Below are 11,946 nucleotides of genomic sequence, written 5' to 3'. Positions count from 1 at the left end.
CTCCCTGCTCGGCGGGAAGCCTGCTTCTCCCTCTCCCACTCCCCCTGCTTGTGTTCCCTCTCTCGCTATGTCTGTCTGTCAAATAAATAAATAAAATCTTAAAAAAAAAAAAAGAAATATATAATATGGTCGGTGTGACCATGGTAATACAGTGGATACAACTAACCATGGCCTAAGGTCAAGTAAGGGTGCCTTTTTATTTTTTTATTTTATTTTATTTTTTTAAAGATTTTTATTTATTTGACAGAGAGAGACAGCAAGAGCAGGAACACAAGCAGGGGGAGTGGGAGAGGGAGAAGCAGGCTTCCCGCCAAGTAGGGAGCCTGATTCGGGGCTCGATCCCAGGACCCTGGGATCATGACCTGAGCCGAAGGCAGACGCTTAACGACTGAGCCACCCAGGTGCCCCCATATTACATATTTCAAGAGAAGCTAGAAATCCAAATTGTTAACGCCAGACCTGCTGATTTTTAAAGTGTTCTGGTCATTGCTGAGACACCGAACACCTGCAGGTCAGCTGTTTGCGGCCCCTCTATTGTAAATCTCAGAGTGGTATCCCTGAGAACCACTTCCATTCACTCACCAGCAGGAATGTCTAAGCTTTAGCTATATACCAGTAATGGTGTTTTATTGATACATCCACACCTTCCCACTGGGTTTCCCTTAAGAGAGGGAGTTGCCTGGTATTTTCAGCACATGGAACCTCCAAGCTATCAACAGGGAAAATCTGCATCCAGATTCAGAGCTATCTAAAACACCAGTGTAGGTATGTAAGTTGTGTGAGGGGTGAGGCTGTAAATTGAATTTCTGTTTCTTAACCCATCACCCCCCTCTTTGGGTGAAAATGCCCCCCTCTACTGCATGCTGGACCTCTGTTATTACCCCTTTCCCAGTTGAATCTCATGAATTTGAGGTCTGTCTCAGGGGTTCTTATTGGGGCTAAATAATGAGCATTTTGGTAAATATGACTTGGAATCTGACTTTTTGCTCCTGTACTCAGTGTTAATGTCATGAGCTCATGTGAGACTAAATAAAAGAGAGAACATGCAGTACTTTGCATCTCCTAATGAGAAGGGATTGGGCCTCATTACCTGGTAAGAACTTGTGAAAGCTTTCTTCATCAGTTTCGAAAAGCAGAAATTTTGAACCCTGTATACAAATGCAAAGTTTTATGAGCTTCATTATGGACTATGTAGAAATTATGTACAGTCATGATGTTCAAGTATGAGTCATCTATTATTTTTTTTTACAAAGATGCAGCGATTATGTTTTCATCCGTATGTGATTAAAGTGGTGAGTTTTTAATTTTTTTTTTTTTTTTTTACCTTGCTGGGACTTAATATTTACAGAGCAATAAGGGGTTAAAGGTTAAATGCCAAAGGTATTAAAAATAAACATCTTGGCCTTGCAAGCACATTCTGTAATAATGGTAAACAAATTGTGTTTTGAATTTCAACCTCACAATTTATTTTGGCAGAGACCAAAGGTTTTGGGGGCATCCTAGCAAAGTATTTTTTTTTTTTTAACCTGTCTTTATGATAGCCACACTTGAGAGAAGCAGAACTAATCAAGAGTGCTCCCTAAAATAGAAGTATTGGTTTTGACAAGCCTTGGAACCTGCAACTGTACCTCCCAGTGAAGTCAGCCCCCCCCCTTCGGAGTTGTCACCAGGGAACAACGTCATTAATGTACATACAGAGCACTTCTGAATGTCCGTTTAAGAAAATCTATTTTTCTTACTCCCTTTATGACCTAAAATGTTAGTGTTCAGCCTGATCACCTGTATTACTCACCAGATCTCATACCAAGGCCCTCTCAGCTGTTTCTGGAAGTTACATTCTGCCTCAAAGGAGAAAAAAATGGGCCTGACTGAAGATGTGAAATATCATATAGAACAGGCTTTGGAGGACAAAGAGGAGGTGGCTCTTTGCAGGAATAAATAGAAGAACTGCCCTGAAGGGGGCCACATGTCTCTCCCATGTTTTGAGTTCTGATATGTTTGGTAAAAGTTCATTCATGGGACTTTATAATGATACACTACATGTAAAAAGTAGGACCGACTACATTGTAACCCAGGAGAGTGTTTAAGAATTCTGTCCTAGGGGCATCTGGTTGGCTCAGTAGGTGGACCATGAGACCCTTGATCTTGGGTTTGTGAGTTTGAGCCCCACGTTGGGTGTGGAAATTACTTAAAAAAATAAAATCTTAAAAAAAGAATTCTATCCTAAATCCTTTTGGTGGATTTCAGAGAGGTTTAGGTTAAATGACTTCTGAAACCTTAGAGAGAGGATTTGGCTGAGCCAGTGCCAAGATCCAGGTTTTCTGATCCCAATCTAAGAAGGCTTTTCCCTCCAAACCGTAGCGGTGGATTAGGGTCTATTTCCTTAGAGTCTAGACATGACCATTTATTTCTTTCCTTCAAAAAAGCCTGCTTGGAGATGGAAGGTCATTTATTTTTGATTCATTATGTATCAACTTTAAAAGATTCTAAGAAATAAATTTAGAAGAATTCACCCATGATACTGCTACCCTAACAGTAATTATTTTCATGTCTTTGGGTTTCCTTTCAGCCTATCCAAATGCACATCATTTTTCTGTAGTTGTAATTGTGGGGCAAATGTACAATTTGGGCTCAGTATTTTCCCACCTATTTTATAAATTCTTTTCCTTGGTAAGCATGTTTATCATATTTAGGTGGTAGTATGATAATTTCCATGTAGCCTGATTATCCAACCTGTCATAACTGTGTAGAGACTTTGCCTCCAGAGCTATGTCCTGGGGAGACCCTCTCTGAACCCCGTGGGACCACTCGGGTCAGTAATGAACTGCTCAGCCTCCTGTTGCTCCTGAGACATGTAGCCCCCTCTCTGGTGCAGAGTCGGAAGCAGGACATGCAGGCTTGGGCAACACTCCACATCCACACTCCCAAGTCCTCGCTCACAGGTGGGTGCTATTGGTGTTCTCCATAGATTATGGTGTTGGCACTCAAATGTGTGACACCAGTGGGTGCTCAGGCCTCTGGCCAACTTAACAAGTATGAGTGGTCTTATCAGAGAACGCAAGTAGTTGGAGAGCTTTGAACCCAAAGTGGAAAAGACAACAGTAGTTGCAAAAGAGGTTATACCATACATGCTTAATATGTAGGAATCCTTACCAAATATGGTGGCAGCCACTGGGAAATCACAGATGAATTAAGCACCGCCTTGTTTGTGAGGAGCTCACAGTCTAATGGAGGAATGATAACAAAGAGCTTTCATTTTGTGATGAGTTCATTTCGCCCTTGCATCGATGATGGTTTTTCTTGCCATTTTATAGCTAAGAAACCGAAGTGTAGCAAGGGAAAGAGAACTGTTCAGGGACCTACAACTTGTATGTAATGAACCAGGTCTGTTAATTTTATGCTCTTTCACAAGCAATTGCGTAAATTATTTCTAATTTGAAATTTCTGAATCCAGGTATCTGTATCACTCTTAATCATTTCACATACTTATGAGGGAAGGCAAGGTTGATTAAAAAATAATCTCTCTTAGTTAATTTTACTCAGTAGTACCAAAGTGGGATAATTTAGACCCAAGAACATTGCCTATTATGAGCAGTAAGGGTCTGGGCTTTAATTTCCTTGTCTTGGGACTTTGCATATCACAAAGTTTGGGTACTGGATGATATCACACAGGGAATAAGTGGAAAAGTAAAAGTCCTGCTAGAAAGCTCTCTGACCTCAATTAGATTAAAAGGTAGAAAATAAAGAAAACAAGATAACCACAAAAAAATCTAGCCTGTTAGTTCTTGTACATGACAGAAAACAAATAAAAATTAGGATACCATATCATTAGTCTCTTAGTGATTTAATTGGTATGACCAGCATTTGATGTTGACAGCAACTTAGCATAACATTTCTTGGCAATAGAATGATTTGGACAGTATCATTGTCTAATTGTAGGACTTTTCAGCACCAACAAAAGTGTCCCAAGTAGATGCAGACCTTTGTTAGAAATGTAGAAGCATCTATTGAGCTATTTTAGAGTCTAAATAAAGATGACTTCCTCCGAGACTTGCGAACGCTCAAATGCAGAAATATGTCTACAAAACGATAGCAATTCAACTTCCCCCCATCAGATTGTCAGAGATTGCTAATATTTGGGGGTGTCCTGAGGTCCTCTGAAAATATGTTGTAAGCTATTGACCTGTCCCAACAGTGTTTGTAATAGTAAAACCAAAAACAAGAATAATCTAAATGTCCTTTAGTAGGGAGATGCCTAACTACATGCAACTTATTGATAATAGGTATCAATATGGATAGATCTCACAAAAATAGTGTTTGGTGAAGAGGCAAGTTGTAGAAAGATACATATAATAAAAATCATTTAAGAAAAATTAAAACCCACAAAATTATATACATTGGGGATATATATTCATACATACATATATATATTTATGTATATATTCTTTTACAATACAAATCAATGGACTGGAAAGATCAAATTCAAGCTGCTAAAGAGGGAAGGAGAGGGCCTTCCTGGCCTGGCTCAGTTGGTAGAGAGTCTGACTCTTGATCCTAGGGCTGTGAGTTCAAGCCTCAGCTTTGGTGTAGAGATTAATTAAAAAAAAAAAAGGATGGAGAAAAGGGAGAAGAATGGGGTCAATTGACTAACTTTAACACTATTGGTAATGTTTCATTTGCTTTATATATTAGCGAATACAATAAAATAGTATCGTTAATTCTGACCATTGTGTGTATAGATACTTATGTTATTCTCCATATTTTTAACATCTTTTTCCAATTAAGACACATAAACATACAATTCTTCATATAATTTTAGGAGGTTTATAAACCTCTGAAGCCCATACGATTTCATTCCAAGAGTTGTAGCAAACATTGTGTTGAGATGAATATTAGGGAGTATGGTCAATTGTGGATCTATGTCAGATTACTTTAATGACAGTTGACATACAATCAAATCATTATTAAGTTCCACTGAGTGTTATGTAAAGGGTCATTAGGGGTTGCATCCCAGGATGTTCAGTACATTAGTCACCTTTTCTTGCCCTGTTGTGTCAGCTGGCTTTTGGTACAATAAACCACCCCAAACTTGGTAGTTTAAGTAATAAACATTTATTCTAGTTCTCATGATTTGTGCATGGGCTGGACAGCTGAGGGCTGGACTGGCTCCTCAGATCCCTGTGGTCAGCTGATAGCCTGACTAGGGATGGATGATCTAGGATGCCCTCACTCCCACATCAGATCGCTGGCACAGTTTCAGTTGGGGCAGTGGAGATGACTTGGCCATGTATCCGTTCTCACAACTGACCAGTCCTGGCTTGTTTACATAGTAGTGGACACCGGGTTCCCAAGGACAGTGAAAGAGAAAGCAAGCCCCAGCACACACTTTTTTTTTAAACCTCAGCTTGCATCGTGCTTGCTGTTGTCCCATTGGCCAAGCCCAGAGTCAATGTGGGAGAGGACCACCTGAGGGCTCAGTGACAGTTCCCACCCTCAACCTTTTCTTTCAGCTTGCCTTAACTGGGTGGATACGCAGAGGCAGGAATAGACTCAGTGGCAGCTTCTGTTTTTTCCTGGCTGACCCTCTCTGAACCTCTGTGTAAGGCCGAAGCCCCCATGGCTCCTGATAGATCCATTGCTATTTTCCCAAAGCACGAGGAATTGGAACTGCAGTTCTTTTGCGTTATGGAGACTCGGTATGATCTTCAATTGCTATTTTTGTTGGAGAAAACAAGTAAAAGCAGAAGCTAACAACCAGAAGAAAAATAATTTTCTATCTGTTAAAGGGAGCTTTGTGAAAATAACAAGTATTTTACAAGGAAGTCCGAACTGAGAGTGCAGTGAATCATGCCAAACCAGACGGGGCTGGATGGCTTGTTGGACAGAAGGGTAGAATACTGTTTGGAACAGGTGGGGACAGTAACTGCTTGCTGCCTAATTCTGCCTTCTCAGCCAGCATATGAGCTTTGCCATGGACAAAGACTTGCTTCACACACACAAAAATACTTTTTTGTCTTGGTTGAAAGTCATGTCTTTTGGACTGTAAGATGGTGCCCCAAATAACCCCATGTCAAGTCCATATTCTGTGAGCCACAGACTGTGCTGTCTGTGGGCTCCCCAACAAGATGTGAATCGAGGATTAACTTAGCTTTGGACACGGTTCTCAAAAATCCATTAACCCATGGATCTTTCACTTTGACGTTCTCTCTTTCTCCCTCTCGTTTTAAATGGAAAAAATTAAACTACACAAATGGAGAGAAAACTCATCCCCCAACGTCAACAAACTTCGCAACTCATGGCTGATCTTGTTTTCTTCATTTTGTTAATGGGGTGTATCATATTGATTGACTTTTGGATGTTGAGCCATCCCTGAATCTGTGGAATAAATCCCACTTGATCTTGGTGTGTTATCATTTTACTGTATTTTTGAATTTGGTTTGCTAGGATTTTGTTGAGGATTTTTGCATCTGTGTTCATCAGGGATATTGGCCTGTAATTTTCTTGTGGTGTTCTTGTCTGGTTTTGGTATCAGGGTAATTCTGGTATTGTAAAATGAGTTTGGAAGTGTTCCTTCCTCCTTCATTTTTGAGTTTGAGAGGGGCATTAATGCTTCTTTAAATATTTGGTAGAATTTATCAGTGAAGCTATCTGGTCCTGGACTTTTCTTTGTTTGGCTGTTTTTGATTACTGATTCAATCTCCTTACTAATAGTTTAGATTTTTCTATTTCTTCATGATTTGGTGTTAAGTTGTGTGTTTCTAGGAATATATCCATTTCTTCTAGGTTGTCTAATTTATTGGCATATAATCATTCCAATCGTGTTTTCTGTATTCTCACTTTCCCTTGGTTTATGTTGGAGCAAATTTTAGATATCCTTTTATCCTATCTCTGTATTAGGTTGGCTTTTAAATAAGCAAAACTCAGCTCTTGGCACTAATTACTCTTTGGTAATTCCCTTTGACTTCTAACAGTAGGGGCTTTGTTTTATAGAATAATGTAGATATCTCCGGTCCTTGGGCAGTCTTCCTGATACTTGTCCCCATTTCATCTGCAGGAGTATGGAGAAATGATTTCTCAGCATACTTTGTCTTGGGTTGCAGGACAGGGGTGGCTCCCTACCCTACAGTCCTAGCTCTACTCAGGTACTATATGATTAGGTAGGATTGGTAGAACCAGTTCGTGGTTATTGGTCTCTTCATTCCTTCTTCCACATGCCTGCATCATGGTGATGACTTTACAAATACTTGTTTCTTTCAACTCTCCGAGGCCTTTAAATGTAGACTGTCAGGATAGGAAATATCCTGGAGATTTCTTGGGGGTTCCATGAAATTGTTTGCTTAAGTTTGTGTCCATGTTCATATGTGCATTTTTTCCTGGGAAGAAGAGTCATAAATCCCCAAAGTGGTCCATGGCCTCCTCAGAGGACCCTCTAAGGTCCAAAGAATTTAAATAGCCTGACCAAGGTCACCTGGCAAATTAATAGAAGAGGTGGCCTTAGAGTTATACGTCTCTTTCTCTTGAGCCACAATCCAGGGATCTTGGTCCTAAACCTGCTTTTACTTGAAAAGTTTGAAAAGCAAACATAATAAAGCATTAGAGAAAAGGGAGGTGGAAAGTGGTAAGTTAGATTTTTTGCTAAGATTCCCATAGACCCTAAACCAATGTAAGTTACAGTGAGGTAATGGTAGGTATTATTTTTTGGCAACTAACTTGATTTTTCAGAATAAAAATAAAGCATAAAGGGACGTCTGGGTGGCTCAGTTAGTTAAGCGTCTGCCTTGGGCTCAGGTCATGATCCCAGGGTCCTGGGATCCAGTCCTGCATCAGGCTCCTTGCTCAGTGGGGAGCCTGCTTCTCCCTCTGCCTGCCGCTCCCCCTGCTTGTGCGCTCTCTCTGTCTCTGACAAATAAATAAAATCTTTTTTAAAAATTAAAAAATAAAAATAAAGCATAAAAACAGAGTCACAGCATTGGTCTTATATTTTTAATGCTTTTAAATTCTCCAGTGATCACAAAGAGAAGTCTCTACCTCCAATATAGACTTCAAATGTAAATCAAGGGCATAAGGTTTCAACTTTATGTAAATCATTGAAAGCTCCTTATTTTCCTGGTAAGGATTTATTATTAATTATAAAATTAATATTAATTGAGGGTATATAATGAGAAGGAAATTGCTGGGTTCCAGTGACTGGATGGTTGAGCAGATTTCTGTGCTCTGTTTCTATTATCTAGGACTAGGGCTTGGGGTGTAGGAAAAAAAAAAATTGGAGCTCGGATAGCCTCTTCCTTCTAGCTCTTTCTCTCCCCTGACTCAAGCCCCGACCACATCCTCTATCTGGTGTCCTGTTCTTTCCTCATGAGGTTCTTGCCTTTCTAGATGCAAAAGGGTTGGAGAAGGCAGGAAACATAGTTTGCACTTGCCCAGAAGTGAGACACATAATTAAGGCCGCCACAAGAAGGGCAGCTTTCTCCTCCCACCTTGGTCGCAGCCCTCTTTCCTGTTCTCGGTGGAAGCCTGCTTAGCACCTCTCCAGGGACTGTGGAGCGCCAGCATGTCAAACGTTATCTGGTCTACAGAGACAATAGGCACTGTCATCTTTGTTTGGGGCGATGTCAGTCTTCAGTTTTTGCAGCAGTTGTATGTCAGCGTCAGGTGGCAAAGGTGTATTTTATGTACTCTAAATAATAAGATGTTGCGAATGAAAGAGTCCACCAGTTGCTGAGTCCTATGGATTCGACCTCTGCAGTGTTGCTTCAGTTTACCTTTTTGTTTCACCTGTTACCTGGATTGCCTGGCCAGGTCCAACTACTTGCTGTGTCTCTTGTATGTTCTCAGTTTGGCTGATGTTTAGCCACAATTAATTCCCCATCCCAATGGTCTAACGCTCCTTTTAGGCCAGTCCCAATTCCACCTTCTTGAGTCTCAGAGTTGGAAGGTATCTTCAAAATCCCATGGCTGTCTATCTCAAAAGATTTCATGATTGTTTATGTGCCATTTATCTTCTCTTCCGCTCACTTTTCAAGTAGAGTCCTTATTCATCTTTGTATCCTACTACCTCATTTTGTGATTTGTCTTACTAGGTGTACAGTGCTTTTTTTTTTTTTTTTTTAAGAAGGTTTGAGATAAGCCTAAGTGCTATATGACTTTCTCAATACTTGCACTTTTTTTTTTTTTAAGATTTTATTTATTTATTTGTGAGAGAGAGGGAAAGAGCATGAGCTCGAGCAGGGGTAAAGGGAGAGGGAGAAGCAGGCTCCCCACTGAGCACAGTGCCCACGTGGGGCTTGATCCTAGGACTTGGAGATCATGACCTGAGCTGAAGTCATAGGCCTAACCAGGTGAGCCACCCAGGCGCCCCCAGTGCTATTTTTAAACGTACTGGGGAAAAATGCTTGCATTTCCTTTTGCTGTGTGTGAGTATAGTCTTTAAAACCGCCACCTTGGTCTTTATTTTGAGTAGAGAGAGGGAAGAACTGCCTATCTACTGTAGCGCTTGTTAAATCCACACCAATAAACTCCTGCTCTTGGTTACTCAGCTCATGGAGTGAAACAGGGAGGGGTGAGGCAGTGAAAGGCACCCTGTGATTCAAATGTCACCGGAGCCTTTGATTTTAGTGGGAACGATGAAGTTGTCTGATGCCTGTATCACTCCTCACTTCATTCACCTTGCCTCTGGAGAGATGGAATGGTGAGGACAGAGGGAGGAGGATAAAGATGCTTAAAAGGGCACCTGAAAGCGGAGCCGTTCATTCACTGAAGGCAGGAGAATCAGTCTGCCCATCGTACCTGTCTTCACTCACCAGCCAACTATAAAACCAGGGCAAACACCCCCCCACCCCCACCCCCCAGCTGTTTCGGAATCTGGGAAGAAAGATAGTTCTCCCAGAAAATGGAATCTATTGTATCTTTTGCCAGTGACCTTCACAAGTGTGATGTTTCAGGAACCAGGCAGAGACACAGATGGAAGAGGGGATTGAAGGAATTGAAATGGGATTTTGAAGCAGACAATATGCTTTCTTTTTTAGTTGCTTGTGGTTTTGGAGGACAGGTTGAATTCAGATGTTTAAAATTCACAGGTAATCCAAATACTGGTAAATTCAAACTGTCCTCATGAAATCTTTGGGCTGGAACTCATCAACTAACAGAATGGGCAGACTTGGACTTTTTGAGCTTTCTGGAGTATGTTTTCCACACTTGGCCCCAGGTGGATGGGGTGAGGTATTCTAAGCTCTCCAGAGAATTAAAAAAATGGCCTCCAAGGTAAGGCAGGAAGAAAGGGGAGAAGTCTGCATAACTGGTGGGGTCTGGAAAGATACGTAGGATCACCAGTTAGAACATTCTGAGTAAGATTTTTGAGTGGCTTAGAGACCAGGAGTAGCAGAGTCGAGACAGGCAAGGTCAGTTGGGGCCCTCCTACCAATGGGAGGTTTGGAGTGATATTAACTTATTAAATACTTGTTTATTGTCCTGTCCTAGTCCTACTGATGTAGGAAACATGTTAGTGTTCGAATCCGACTGCCAAGAAAGAATTCTTGAGATGTCTTTGGTGCAAAAAGGTGGTTTTATTAAAGCACGGGGACAAGACCCGTGGGCAGAAAGAGCTGCTCTGGGGTCGTGAGGATTGGCCCATTATGTACCTTCAAGTTGGGAGGGGTTAGGAATAGCGTTAAGTCTCTAAGGAATTTTGGAAGCAAGGTTTCCAGGACCTTGAGGGGCTAGTTATTGTTAGGAAAAGGTCTTTTATTACTGTCTAATAAAACCTTTAGTCACGAGGCCCTTCAGATGTATATCAGTGGGCCATATGCTTGGGGGATGATTGCCAACATGTATCTTGGGGGGTAGAGACAAAGGGAGTTTCCAAAGGAATTTTTACATGTTAAAGTAGATTTACAGGATCCAGGGGGTCAGGCTAAGATCGCCTTTTGCCCTTAGCAAAGCATTAACATCGAGGCAGCCGGAGTTCCTGGAAGAATGTCACTGCCTGTTTTAAGGACTTGTGAACGGGCTCTAAGTAGTAAGGAAATTAGTTTTTCTTTTGCCTTTGTTTCCCACATCATGACTAGGCTATAAACTCCTTAAGGGGACACCGTGTCACATTCATTTTTGTGTTTCCATCACCTGGCAAAATGCCTGGCACGTGGTAGAATCAGCAGCTTTGCCGAATGGAACCACGCTGTTGTTCCCCACTAGACCGAAAATTCAGGGAGAGCTGAAAGCCGTCCAGGGCAACTTGGCCATGGCCTTGCAGCCTCCAATGAGTGAGTGATTGATGAGAGCCGGTGGATTAAAGTAGACAATTAACTAATTGTAAACTGGAAATGTTTTTCAAAGATAAGAATAGCCCCCCTCAGATAAAACCTTTTGAGTTTTAAGCTTCCTTTTGAGTTTTCTTTTAATAGAACAGGATATTAGCAACTTCAGCTCAGCTCCTGGAAGGCAGAGACGGCAGAGGGAAGCTGGTGGGCTGGAGTGGCTTCTGTATCTGACTCTCACTCTCTTTATTACAACCCTCCTTCAACTGGGACCCAAGGAGGTTACAGGTTTGCCTGAGGCCACACAACCAGTCCCAACTTGCCCCTCTAAGGGGTAGTGCTGCTCTTTCCAAGCAGACATAGAAGCAAAATTCACCCAGGCTCTTTGAGGCGAAGTTTCCAACTCTAAAGGGAACCATTCCAAATCAGGTGTGACCTGTGACCTCACTTTTGGGCTTTTCTTCGCTGTTGCAGGGTGGTGGTTAGGCTGCTTTTGGTGATAGAAAAAGATCACTACCAGAGAGGATAAGAAAGTTTTCCTTGTTCAGCTATGTGGACCATCAGAATGTAAAATTATTACCTGACCAAGTTTCTAACTGTTCAGGTTTAAAGAGGAGAATTTATTGCCTTTTTTTTTTTCTTTCCTTAGTGGACTAACCACTCACCTGCCCGAGTGGGATCTGGTTCTGCCCTC

The 11,946-nt window shown here is 41.5% G+C and overlaps 1 protein-coding gene across 3 annotated transcripts in view; it reads left to right on the top strand.

The window, feature by feature from the left end:
- MYO1E (myosin IE) overlaps positions 1-11,946 on the top strand; it is a 190,320-nt gene that overhangs the window by 1,295 nt on the left and 177,079 nt on the right. The gene's annotated exons all lie outside the window — the stretch shown is intronic.

This window comes from Neomonachus schauinslandi, chromosome 9, assembly GCF_002201575.2.
Source record: "Neomonachus schauinslandi chromosome 9, ASM220157v2, whole genome shotgun sequence".
Lineage (NCBI taxonomy): Eukaryota > Metazoa > Chordata > Mammalia > Carnivora > Phocidae > Neomonachus > Neomonachus schauinslandi.
Note: the sequence above shows the minus strand (reverse complement) of the source record. Positions and strands in the feature narration are given on the sequence as shown.